We start from the raw sequence: 14,340 nt of genomic DNA, 5'->3' as shown, positions 1-14,340 counted from the left end.
CTGCTACAAGTTATAAACGACCATCATATAACACTACTAACTAAAATTCAAATCCATTTATAAACTTCCTCTTACACACACAGACAAACAGGTTAGACTGTTGATGGAGGCAGACAAACTGGAAAGTCAGTGGCAAAACAGAAATTGCTGGAGTAACTCAGATTTCCAACATCTGCTGATCTTTGTTGTATGTTATAATGGAAAGTCAGTTCAATGGTCTTTGCTTTCCAGTGGCGATGTTGAGATGACCCACCTTTGTTCAGCTTTCTTCAGATGCTTCCACTAGTTTGTAAGAAGTGGCCGATTTTACTTGGAAAATGTCTCTGATTTATTCGTTAAAAAGTCAACAACTGCTGTAGGAAAGTTAATTGATTTTCTTCAGATTTCAACAGAGTTTTTGACTGAAGAGAACAGACTACTTCTGGGCTGGGAAAATATCTGCATATATATTTTTTGTCTCTCTCTCTCTCTCTCTCTCTACACATTGTTTCCAGCTCCAAACAGCTCAGCCATCCAAGACGCAATCACACAATTGTTGACAAGCAAAGATCTCAGTCATTGGTAACTGTCACTAGCCACAGACTAATCAACTTCTCGCTGACAACAAGAGCTGCATCAATAGATATCTTTGACTCAGATGTCTGCAATTTGAACTTCAATTAAAACTTGTTCAGTGCCTGCCTTAAATAACAGGTTACTTACGTTCGTAACTGCAGCCAATCTTTCAAATACTCTACACCAGTTCTCTCTCATTTCAGTTAAGTTTTTAAAATCACAAAAATAAAAAGACAGTCCTTAGGTTACATTTATGACACTTGAAAAGACGGAGAGCAATACATCTAATTTTGCTGATGATATAAATCTGGGTGGAATCTCATGGGACAGTGGTTGTGTCCAGGATACGTCCTGCTCCAGCAGCAGAACATAGCCAGCAGAGGTGGCAGCACAATAGTGGACAGTTAGGACAGAGCTGCCCTGGGAGTCCTCAACATTGACTACAAACCCCATGAAGCCTCATGGCATCAGGTCAAATGTGGACAAGGAAACCACCTGCTTATCACTACGTACTGCCCTCGCTTGGCTGATAGATCAGTACTCCCTTATATTGAGCACCACTTGGTAGAAGCATGGAGGATGGCAAGGGTGCAAAATGTATTCTGGGTGGGAGATTTCAATGTTCAGCTCAGTAGCAGCACTACTGATCAAGTGGATCAGGTCCTAAAGGACATAGCTGCTACGCTGGGTCTGCGACCGATGGTGAGAGAACCAACAAAAGGGAAAAATATACTTGACTTCATCCTCAACCTGCTTGGATCTGTCCATGACAGTATCTGTCACAGTGACCACGACAAAGTCTTCATGGAGATGAAGTCAGCCTTCACATTGATAATACAGCATGTTGAGTTGTAGGGCTCAATTACTGTGCTAAGTTGTCAGACATCAACAAAATCTAGTAATGCAAGACTAGGCATCCATGAGGTTCTGTGGGACATCAACAGCAGCAGAATCACATTCCAACAATATCTGCCACCTTGTGGCCAGGCTTATCTCCCATTTAACCATTTCCATTAAGCCAGGGAATCAATTCCGGTTCAGTGCAGAAGGGCATGGGAGCAGCAGACAGACCTGGAAATGAGGTGTCAACTTGGTGAAGCTACCAAAAAGGACTACTTGCATGCCAAACAGCAAAAACAGCAAGTTACAGAGAGAGCTAAGTAATCTTGCAACCAATGGATTACATCCAAATTCTGTGGTTCTGCCACATCCAGTTATGAATTGTGGTGGACACTTCAACAGTTCACTGGGGGAGTATTCCATCACACTCCTGACTTGTGCCTTGTAGATGATGGACAGACCTGCTGACATTCTAGGGATTGCACTAAAATTCTGTGCTCTACCATTTAAATAATACTCTGCAATTGTTATTCCCACCAAAAGCTTTGACTTTATATCTCATTTTAGCAATAGTCAAGAAAATAAAATGGATAGTTCATTGTATCAATTGATCATTGTTTAAGAACATAGGAAATAAGAGCCGAGGTAGACAGTAAAAGGTCTCTTGAGCTTGCCCTGTTGCTCAATTTAATTACAATTAATATTCTGCTTCAACTTTGTTTTCCTGGCCACTTCCCATATTCCTTGATTCTCTGAGCAACTAAATATTCTGTCTATAATCAGCCTTAAATATATTTAATAATGGATCCTCCACAACCTTCTAGTGTCAAGAATTCAAAAGATTTCATCCTTTTGAATGAAGAAATTACTCTTCAACCCTGTCCTATATAAATGGCCTCTTATCATAACACAGTGCCCCTGTATTTCAGATTCCCCACCAAGGGGAGACAACCTTCAGTATCTATCATGTCAAGCCCCTTCAAAATCTTATTTCAGAGACTACCTCTTATTCTTAAAAACTCGAGGTGGACAATTCTCTCATCCCGGGCACCAAACTAGCAAACCTTCAGTATATCGTCTCCAATGCAAGTATATAACTTTCCTTAAATAAGGAGACCAAACTGCACACAGGTGTGGTCTCAAAGTGAAACAACCTGTTCTTATTCTTACACTCCAATTCTCTTGTGAGAAAGCCCAATATGCTCTCTGCCTTTTGAATTCCTTACATTGCTTGCTTAAAAAATTTGTGTTCCTTACATGAATGCACCAAGACTTCCTGAATATCAACATGAAGAAGTTGCTAACTTTGTAAAAATTATTCAGCAGGCCTTGGGGAGTCAAGAAGTGAATTACACATTGCAAGATTCCTAGCCTCTGATCTGCTCTTGTACCTACAGTATTTATGTGGCTGGTTCACTTATGGGGCTGATGTTTTTGATTTAAGCATCGTTGTATAAGGGACTGTCCATAAAACAGGAATCAAATATTTGAGGCAACTCGTGAGATCAATGGTTATGAAGGTGAATATGAGGAGGGTGAATGGAAAGAAAATATTGTTTAATGACTGAAGATTTAGGTTGGCCCATGAGCAAGGTTCCCTCTAAGTTCCTTCCCAGATGCACAGGTCTTCAAGGTCTGTATGCGGCAGTGAGTTCCAGGACCAGAAGCCAATGCCACAATTGGCGTGCCAAAATTGCATGTGAAGAATACAAATTTCTGTTAGATTAGATCACATCTTAATATGGTATGTATTAAATATCCCATCAAGTAAATGTTCCATTAGCCTGGGAATTAATTAAACTGATAGCCATGGATCTGAAAGATCAGAATATTTATCTGTTACATTACGTTGATATGGCAACCAGATTCAGTGCAACCATGGTAATAAACAACAAGGAAATAATAGATCTTTCCACAATCTTACAAATTTGGAAAATTAACACCAACACATCTACTACATCATTAGTGGCCTCTTTTATGACCCTAAAACGAAGTCCATTAGGACCTTGAGAATTATCATCCTACAGCTCTATCAGTTTGCTCATTATTGCTTCCCTCCTGATTTATATGTATTATTGGAATGTATTTTATCTTCTACAGTGAAGACTGAAACAAAAAAGTTATTCATTATACCTGCCATTTCATTATCCAATAAACCCTATTCTCAGCTATTAGAGAATCAAAACTCAAATTTAATTTTATCCAATTTTTACATACCTCCAGAAACACTTGCTATCTTTTTTTCATTTCTAACTAGCTTCCCCTCTCACCTCTAATTTATTTGTCCTAATTAACTTTTGTCATTCTCTTCCACTCTTTATATTCTGATCGGTCACGTAGCCCAGCTGCGTCTCTACTTTCTGTGCAGGCTGAGGAAAGCCCAACTCGCAACTCCATCCTCACCACTTTCTACAGAGGGTTCATTAAGAGTACCCTGAGCTGCTGTATCACTGCCTGGTTCAGGAACTGCACTGTCTCAGATCATAAGACCTACAACAGATAGTGAGGACAACTAAGAAGATCATCGGGGTCTCTCTTCCCTCCATAGAACAATACAGCGCAGAAGGCCTTTTGGCTCTCGATTTTGCACCGACCTGTCAACTAATCTAAGCCCATCCCCCCACACTATCCCATCATCATCCATGTGCTTATCCAAGGACTGTTTAAATGCCCCTAATGTGGCTGAGTTAACTACATTGGCAGGCAGGGCATACCACGCCCTTACCACTCTCCGAGTAAAGAACCTGCCTCTGACATCTATCTTAATCTCTCACCCCTTAAATGTGCAGCTATGCCCCCTCATACAAGCTGACATCATCCTAGGAAAAAGACTCTCACTGTCCACCCTATCTAATCCTCTGACACCTTGTATGTCTCTATCAAGTCTTCTCTTAGCCTTCGTCTCTTCAATAAGAAAAGAACCAAGTCTCTCAGCCTTTCCTCATAAGACATTCCCTCCAGACCAGGCAACATCCTGGTAAATCCCCTCTGCACCTTTGCCAATGCTGCCACATCCTTCCTGTAATGGGGCGACCAGAATGGTACACAATATTCCAAATGAGGCCGCACTAGATCTTTGTACATTTGCAACATGACATCACAGCTCTGGAACTCAATCCCACTACTAATAAAACCTAACACACCGTATGCCTTCTTAACAGCACTATCCACCTGGTTGGCAACTTTAAGGGATCGATGTACATGGACACCAACATCCCTCTGCACATCCACACTACCAACAATCTTTCCATTGACTCAGTGCTCTGCCTTCCTGCTGTTCTTTCCAAAGTGAATCACCTCACATTTAGCTGCATTGAACTCCATTTGCCACCTCTCAACCCAATTCTGCAGTTTATCCAAGTCCCCCTGCAACCTGTAACATTCTTCCAAACTGTCCACCATTCCACCGACATTAGTGTCATCTGCAAACTTACTAACCCATCCACCTATGCCTGCGTCTAAGTCATCTATAAAAATGATCAGCAGTGGTCCCAAAACAGATCCTTGTGGCACACCACTAGTAACCAGACTTCAGGCTGAATATTTTTCATCAACCTCCACTCACTGCCTTCTTACAGAAAGCCAGTTTCTAACCAAACTGCTAAATCACCGTCAATTCCATGCTTCCACATTTTCTCCAAAAGCCAACCATGTGGAACTTTATCAAAGGCTTTAGTGAAGTCCATATACATCACATCAACTTCCCTGTCCTCATTCACATGCTTGGTCACCTTCCTAGAAAACTTAATGAGGTTTGTGAGACATGACCTGCCCTTGATGAAACCATGTTGACTATCTGCAATCAAATTGTTGCTTGCTAGATGATTATAAATCCTCTTTTTTTATAATCCTTTCCAAACCTTTTCCTACAACAGCCGTAAGGCTCACTGATCTATAATTACCTGGGTCATCTCTACTGCCCTTCTTGAACAAGGGCACAATATTTGCAATCCTCCAGTCTTCTGATACTAAACCTGTAGACAATGATGACTCAAAGATCAAAGCCATAGGCTCTGCCATCTCCTCCCTAGCTTCCCAAAGAATCCTCAGATTCACTTTCACACCTTCTAAAATTCGTCCTTACTAACCTCAATCCTTTCTAGCCTAATAGACTGTATCTCATTCTTCTCCTCTACAATATTCTCATTTTCCTGAGTGAAAACAGATGAGAAATATTTGTTTAGCACCTCTCCAATCTCCACAGGGTCTACAAATAACTTCCCACTTCTGTCTTTGACTGGCTCTATTCTGGCGCACTGATCTCTACACCGCTGAAGCCAGACGCCAACTCAAGGATACCTCCTCTTACTGCCCCCTCGACCATGGAGGAAGAACGCCTCATGTTCTGCCTTGGAACACTTCAACCTCAGGACATCAATGTGGACTTCACCTGTTTCCTCATTTCCCCTTCCCCCACCTCACCCCATTTCCAAACTTCCAGCTCAGCACCGTCCCCATGACCTGTCCTACTGGCCTATCTTCTTTTCCATCTATCCACTCCACCCTCCTCTCTGACCTATCACCTTCATCCCACCCCCATCCACCCATTGTATTCTTTGCTACTTTCTCCCCAAACCCCCCCCCTCATTTATCTCTCCACTCTGCAGGCACTCTGCCTCTATTCCTGATGAAGGACTTTTGCCCGAAACGTCGATTTTCCTGCTCCTCGGATGCTGCCTGAACTGCTGTGCTTTTCCAGCACCACTCTACTCCAGAATCTGGTTTCCAGCATCTGCAGTCATTATTTTTACCTGGCCCTATTCCCACCCTAGTCATCCTTTTATTCCTCACATATCTATAGAAAGCTTTAGAGTTCTCATTTATTCCACTTGTAAAGACTGCTCAGTCCCCACCTTGCTCTTCTTAACTCTCTCTTTAAATCTTTGCTAGCTAATCTGTAACTCTCCATCACCTCATCTGAATCATCTCGTCTCAACATCACATAAACCTTACCTCTTTCGCTTAACAAGGGATGCAATTTCTTTAGTAAATCATGGCTCCCTTACCATATCACTTCCTCCCTGCCCGACAGGGATATACCTATCAAGGACATGCAATACCTATTCCTTAAACCAGTTCTACATTTTGATTGACCCCATCCCTCACATTTTGCTACTCCATTCTATGCCTCCTAAGTCTTGCCTAATCGCATTATTAATTGTCTTTTCCCCATCGATAACTCTTGACCTGTGGTATGTACCTATCCCTTTCCATTATTAAACTAAACATAACTGAATTATGGTCACTCTCTCCAAAGTGCTCACCTACCACTAAATCAAACGCCTGGCCTAGTTCATTACCAAGGACCAGATCCAGTGTGGTCTCCCCTCTTGTTGGCCCTTTAACATACTGTGTCAGGAAACCCTCCTCACACATTGGTATAGCAGATGGATCAGCTTTTGTTCAGAGTTATAGCATTTCCAGACAAGATTGGGAAAGTTAAAGTCCTCACAATGACTCCCCTGTTCTTTTCACTCCTACCCAGAATCATTTCGCCAATTCTCTCCTCCACATCCCTGGAACACAGCGGAGGCATACAAAAAATTCCTAGCAGTGTGACCGGTCTCTAATCTCAGCCCATATCACCTCAATAGACGAGTCCTCATCAAAAATTCTTTCAGCCATTGTTATAACTATCCTTGACTTACAAAGCCACACCTCCCCCTCTTTTACCACCTTCCCTGATCTTAATTAAAGATCTAAACTTTGGAGCCTGTAACATCCATTCCTGACCCTGCTCTATCCTTGTCTCCGAAATGGCCACAACATCAAAATCCCAGTTACCTATCTATGCTGCAAGCTCACCTACCTGGATACTCCTGGCATTGAAGTAGACACCCTTCAAACCAGCTTGCTGTTTGCCAGTACACTCCTATGAATAATGAAATCCTGTCCATTTCCTCCCTACTCTCATCCTCCTGTGCCCTGGAATTGTACCACAGGTTCCCATTCCCCTGCTGAGTTAGCTTAAATTTTGGATTAGTGGTGCTGGAAGAGCACAGCAGTTCAGGCAGCATCCAAGGAGCAGTGAAATCGACGTTTCGGGCAAAAGCCCTTCAGGGATAAAGGCAATGAGCCTGAAGCGTGGAGAGATAAGCTAGAGGAGGGTGGGGGTGGGGAGAAAGTAGCATAGAGTACAGTAGGTGAGTGGGGGAGTGGGGGAGGGGATGAAGGTCACGGAGGAGAGGGTGGAGTGGATAGGTGGAAAAGAAAATGACCTGGGAGTTGCAGTGGGAGAGGGACTCCCTGAGATATCAGTTGAACATGTGGCTGCTGGGATGGTGCAGGAGGGGAGGGGTTTCAGGTTTATGGATAATTGGGGCTTATTCTGGGGAAGGGGGGACCTCTACAAACAGGACAGTCTTCACTAGAACCAGAGGGGTACTAATATCTGGATGGGAAATTTGTTAGTGCTTTTCAGCTGGGTTTAAGCTAACTCAGGTAAAAACAATGATTGCAGATGCTGGAAACCAGATTCTGGGTTAGTGGTGCTGGAAGAGCACAGCAATTCAAGCAGCATCCAAGGAGCAGCGAAGTCGACGTTTCAGGCAAAAGCCCTTCAACAGGAATAAAAGCAGAGAGCCTGAAGCGTGGAGAGAGAAGCTAGAGGAGGGTTGGGATGGGGAGAAAGTAGCTTGGAGTACTATAGGTGAGTGGGTTTTGTACTCTATGCTGCTTTCTCCCCACCCTCCTCTAGCTTCTCTCTCCACGCTTCAGGCTCTCTGCTTTTATTCCTGTTGAAGGGCTTTTGCCTGAAACGTCGACTTCGCTGCTCCTTGGATGCTGCTTGAATTGCTGTGCTCTTCCAGCACCACTAACCCAGAATCTGGTTTCCAGCATCTGCAATCATTGTTTTTACCTGAGTTAGCTTAAACCCAGCTGAAAAGCACTAACAAATTTCCCATCCAGATATTAGTACCCCTCTGGTTCTAGTGAAGACTGTCCTGTTTGTAGAGGTCCCCAGAATAAGCCCCAATTATCCATAAACCTGAAACCCCTCCCCTCCTGCACCATCCCAGCAGCCACATGTTCAACTGATATCTCTCCCTGTTCCTCGCCTCACTGTCATGTGGCACGGGTAACAAACCAGAGATAACAACTGTTTGCTCTAGCTCTCAGCTCCCGCCCTGAAATCCTGCCTTACATCCCTATCCCTCTTTCAACCTATGCCGTTGGTACCTACATGGACCAAGACTTAGGGCTGGTTACCCTCTCCCTTCAGGACCCCAAAGATACGATCCAAGACATCATGGACCCTGGCACCTAGAAGGCAACACACTAACCCAGAGTCTCTTTCGTTCCCAATGAACCTTCCATTTGACCGTCTAACTAATGAGTCCCCAATGACTAACACCCTCCTCCTTTCCCTCTTTCCCTTCTGTGCAACTGGTACAGACTCTGTGCCAGAAATCTCCATTACAGATATTTACACCACAAGCTACATCTGAAAGGTTAAGAGCATTGTGGAAGACCCCACATTCCCCTCACTCAAACTCTTCTCCCTCCTGCCATCTGGCAGAAGATACCAGAGCATTCGGTCTCTCACAGCCAGACTGTGCAATAGTTTCTTACCCCAAGCCGTCAGGCTCCTTAACACTATGATCGGACTCTTTGCCATCTGAAATTCGTTGCAGGACTTCAAATTGCTGCTCAAAAAATGTCCATTATTTATCATTGTTCTATTACACTGTAACTTGTGTGTTTGCACTTCTTATACACTTTATGCCACGTACAATCGTGTAGTTTGTGTTGTCCATGTAGCACCCTCAGTCCTGAAGGAATGCTGTCTTGTTTTTAAATGTATCAGTTGTATATGGGAGAAATGACAAATAAAAAGCTACTCCACTCTACCCTACCTTTGCACAATGATATGTTTTTTTCTTAAGTTTTATGTTCTCCTTTAACTTCTTCAGTTAAGTTTCCATGGTGAGGCCTCCTCTTAGAATTCTATATTGGAGGAACGTATCTAAACGGAGTATTCTGAAATATCCCTTTAAATACCTGCCACAGATTGTCTACTCAGCTATCTCCTCGCCTGATATCCTAATTCACTTCAGCTAATTCAGCTTTCATGCACATAAAGTTGTCCATTTTAAGTTTAAAATAATAATCTTGAATATACTGTTTTCTCTCTCAATCTCAATTCAATTTTATTATAATGGTTGCTTTTTAAAATATGCTTTTACGCTGAATTAATCCAAATTACAGACTAGTAAGTCTCATACTGACTGCTGCCTGGTTGTTTCCAGATGTGCTTGTCTAAGAAACTATCTTAAAAGAGTTCTATGAATTCCTTATCTAGGCTACGACTGCCAATTTGATTTTCCCAGTTGAGTGTAGATTAAAGTCACTCCACATATTGCCATTCCTTTATCACAAGCACCTAATATCTCTTCACCATTTCTTCGTAGAATTTAAGTAAGCCATCATGTCTGCATGGCTCTCCAAATCAGCATCGTAACTTAACAGCTTCTCTTGCCTTTTCTCCATCGCTTGCACATTGTTTCTATTTCCAAAACCGTCTTGAATGCCTCAATTGAACCTGCTTTGCAGAGTATTCCAGATTTAAATACAAATATACAAAAAGCAAGAGGGTAGCCAGGCAAAGGGTTGGCCCGTTCAAGGGCAAAGGAGGGAATGCATGTGTGGAGCCAGAACAAGGAGGTGAGGTCCGAAACAAATACTTTGTGTTGGTATTCACCAAAGAGAAAAGATTGGTGGAGGATTATCTCAGGGAAGGGAGTGTTGAATCTCTGAAGCCAATTTACTATTAAAAAGGAAGAGGTATTTTGCATCTTAAAAGGTATTAAGGTAGTTGAGTCCCCGGGTCCTGACGGGATCGATTTCAGAATTTTGAAAGAGGCAAGAAAACAAATTGCTGGAGTGTTGACAGACATCTTTGTATCCTCTTTGGCCACAGATAAGGTCCCAGAGGACTGGAGAATAGCCAATGTTCTCCCATTGTTTAAGAAGGATAACATGGATTATCTTGGAAATTATAGGCCTCTGAATCTCACGTCTGTTGTAGGGAAATTATTGGGAAATATTCTCAGGGACAACATCTATTCATGTTTCGAAGCAAATGGACTTATTAGCAATAGACAGCATAATTTTGTGTAGGGGAGGTCATGCCTCACTAACTTGATCGAGTTTTTTGAGGAGGTGATGAAGATGATTGATGAGGGAAAAGCAGTTGATGTTGTCTATATGGACTTCAGTAAAGCCTTTGACAAGGTCCCTCATGGTAGATTGGTACAAAAGGTGAAGTCACATGGTATCAGGGGTGAGCTGGCAAGATGGATACAGAACTGGCTTAGTCATAGGAGACAGAAGATAGCAGTGGAAAGATGCTTTTTGGAATAGAGGGTTGTAACTGGTTGTGCTCCACAGGGATCAGTGCTGGGACCTCTGCTGTGCCTGGTCTACATAAATGTTTTGGAGGAAAATGTGGTTGGTCTAATTAGAACGTTTGGAGATGATACAAAGATTGACGGTGTTGCGGATCATGAGGAGGATTGTCAGAGTATACAGCAGGATATAGATCGGTTGGAGGCATGGTCACAAAAATGTTTAATCCAGCCAAACGTGAGGTGATGCATTCTGAAATGTCAAGTACAGGTGGAAATTAAATAGTGAATGGCAGAACTCTTAGGAGTATTGATATGCAGAGGGATCGGAGGTCCACAGATCACTGAAGGTGGCAGCGCACCTAGAAAAGATTTTTTTTAAAAAGGCCTATGGCACGCCTGCCTTGTTTGGAAGTGAGTATAACGATAAACAAGATATGTTACAGCTTTATAGAACTTTAGTTCGGCCACACTTGAAATATTGCATACAGTTCTGGTCACCACACTACATGAAGGATGTGGATGCTTTGGAGAGGGTACAGAAAAGGTTTGTCTGGATGTTGCCTGGTATGGGGGATTCTAGCAATGAAGAAAGGTTGGATTGACTTGGTTTGTTTTCATTGGAATGCTAGAGGTTGAGGAGCGACATGGTGGAAGTTTAAAAGATTGTGAATGACATGGCAGAGTGGAAAGCATGAGGCTCCCCCCCCCCCCCCCCCACCAAGGTGGAGGGTTCATTACTAGGGGATACGGGACACAGGTTCAAGGTGCATGGGGGAAGGAGGAAGGGTTTAAAAGAGATGTGCGAGGCATGTTTTTCACACAAAGGGTGGTGAGTGCCTGGAATACACTCCCAGAGGTGGTAGTGGAAGCAGGCACAATAGCAACATTCAAGAAACACCTGGATGAATAGTGAATAGGAAGGAATAGAGGATACAGATCCTGTAAATGAAGACAGTTTTAGTATGGCAGGGCAAAATGTATCAGTGCAGGCTTGGAGGGCTGAAGAGCCTGTTCCTGTGCTGCATTGTTCTAAACCACTTATTCAGTGGAAAAGATTTTTCCCACCTCACATTTGCTTCTATTGCTAATCCTAGGATTTACGATATTAATCATTTTATAAGAAGGAACAGTTTCTTCCTATCCATTCAATCCAGCCCCCTCATGATTTGAAAAATTTTATCAAATTGCCTCCAAGATTTCTGTTCTTCAAGGAGAATAGTTTCAACCTTCTTGATCTATCTTCATTACATTTCTCATCCATGGAATCATTGCTGTAAATGTCTTCGACATACTTTCCAAGGTATTCACATCCTTCCAATACTGTGGTGCCCAGAAGTGCAGATCATACATTAGCTGGGGTCTACCAACACTTTCAGAAGTTCAGCATCACCTGCTTTCTCTTGTACTCGATACCCTTATTAATTAAGCCAATGCTTTATGAACTACTCTCTCCATTTATTCTGCTGTATTCAAATGATCTGTGCATTTATTTCCCAGGTTCCACTTTAGAATTATAAAAAACCAAAAGAGAAAATGCTGGAAAATCCCAGCAGGTCTGGCAGCATCTGCAAGGAGAGAAAAGAGCTGACATTTCCAATCTAACTGACCCTTTGTCAAAGTCAGAATTGTAACATGTATATTCTATTGTCTGTTCATGTTCTTCATACCAAAATACATCACCTCACACTTCTCCACACTGAACTTTATCTGCCACCTATCTGTCCACTCCACCAACTTAATTGTGTCCCTTTGGAAGTTCGACATCATGGCTACTGTTCAGGAGTCTGTAGATCACTGCACAAGTGATTTCTTTCCTATGTTAATCGTCATCTCCATCTAAACAGATTCGATGTCCTGTCTCCTGAACTAAGGTTATCTAACTCCCATACTATCTTTGATTAGGAAAGTGACCGTTCCACCTTAACCTAACATCTCCATCATAATAACCCTCATGACTTTTCAGTTACTTACACTTTCAATAACAAGTTTTACTGGTTTCACAACCTGAACAAAATAAGTGTTTTAAGATAGAGTCATTTGATTGTAGTAAAGCTGAAAACCTAGCACACCTAGAGTTTCAATGCCAAAACTAACCAGCTGTTTTATAATGGATTCTGATTTTCTAAGTACTAACTAATGAGTTACAGTAGTTACAATTATTAATACTTTTTCAATCACTAAAACCTTACCATGTATTCTCAGCAAATGCCAGAACTCTGCAGCAGCTCATATGTTTGTAAAAAGCAAAAAGGGTTTTCACTAAGTCAGCATGACTCCTAAGATCTTTACAAGAGGCATGTGGGCCCAAATTTGGGATTCCTAATCCCGGGGTTTCCAATTTTTACTAGTGCATTTCAAACACTGAAAATGCTTCAGGCTGGAAGCTTGTACCTGGCTCTCCACACTTTATCATGACTTGGTGTTCATTTGCATGGAGTCAGGTCAGCTTTTCAGAGTTATGGCTCACAGTGCCTCAGTCTACATAATTTCCAAAACTTTCCCTGAAGTTCAAAAGGATCTCCTCATGCCAAGCTATGCCCCCACCCACTTCCACGGCACTTGTGCTATGCTGACACTTCCCTTCCCATGCACCTATTATATACTGTATAGACAGATCATTAAGGAGAGGATGTGGTTGAAAAAATCCTTTACTAAAAGTTGGCTATTCATTTTGTTTGCTGAAAAATGTGTTGCTGGAAAAGCACAGCAGGTCGGGCAGCATCCAAGGAGCAGGAGAATTGACGTTTCGGGCATAAGCCCTTCATCAAGAATGGCTCCTGACGAAGGGTTTGTGCCCGAAACATCGATTCTCCTGCTCCTTGGATGCTGCCTGACCTGCTGCGCTTTTCCAGCAACACATTTTTCAGCTCTGATCTCCAGCATCTGCAGTCCTCACTTTCTCCTATTCATTTTGTTTTACTTACTATAAACCATGGTTATCTGGACCCATTAAATTATTAATTGCAGAAACTTCATGCAAGTGATATCTCTTAGCCTTGTGTAAATAAACATTGTGTAATTGACAGAAGAGACCAAAGAGCCAGAGAAATCAATCAAACAATATTGTTCCCTGAGGCTTTGCAGTTCCAATGGACTAATGGATTTCTGAGCTCTTAGACATTAGCTCTCACTTAGACTTAACCATGAAAAGGTGGAAGTGCATGTGCAACATTGCTAGAATGAGGGAACCATGAGTGGAGGCTTGAAATTGCACATGTGTTGCATGTGTAGGGCGAGGGCTGGAGGGCTTATGTTTTTCATTACGACTGGGGTAAAGTCCCATAGCACCAGGCTGGGCCTTTTAGCAGCTCACCTCAGCACCAGCTCATAGATATCTCCACTATCTATCTCGGGTTGTCTGGCCTGCAACCACCTCCAGATTACGCACCCTCCCCCACCATCACCTGCCCTCGCAAGTCCCCTCTAACAACCTCACTTCCCAGAATTAAAATCCCATGTTTGCTTGCACTTCTTTTTGGGGTGGGTGGGCAGAACTAGGAGTTTTCTCAACTCCTGCTACTTGTCGAAAGGGTGAAAATCCAGGCCAATCTCTTAAAAAAAAAGTACTGAACTGAATGGCAAGTGCTCCCACATC

At 42.6% G+C, this 14,340-nt stretch overlaps 1 protein-coding gene across 5 annotated transcripts in view; it reads right to left on the bottom strand.

Annotated features, from left to right (window-relative positions):
* mypn (myopalladin) overlaps positions 1–14,340 on the bottom strand; it is a 304,790-nt gene that overhangs the window by 289,293 nt on the left and 1,157 nt on the right. The window lies entirely within an intron of this gene.

Source organism: Chiloscyllium punctatum, chromosome 38 (genome assembly GCF_047496795.1).
Source record: "Chiloscyllium punctatum isolate Juve2018m chromosome 38, sChiPun1.3, whole genome shotgun sequence".
Taxonomy (NCBI): domain Eukaryota; kingdom Metazoa; phylum Chordata; class Chondrichthyes; order Orectolobiformes; family Hemiscylliidae; genus Chiloscyllium; species Chiloscyllium punctatum.
Note: the sequence above shows the minus strand (reverse complement) of the source record. Positions and strands in the feature narration are given on the sequence as shown.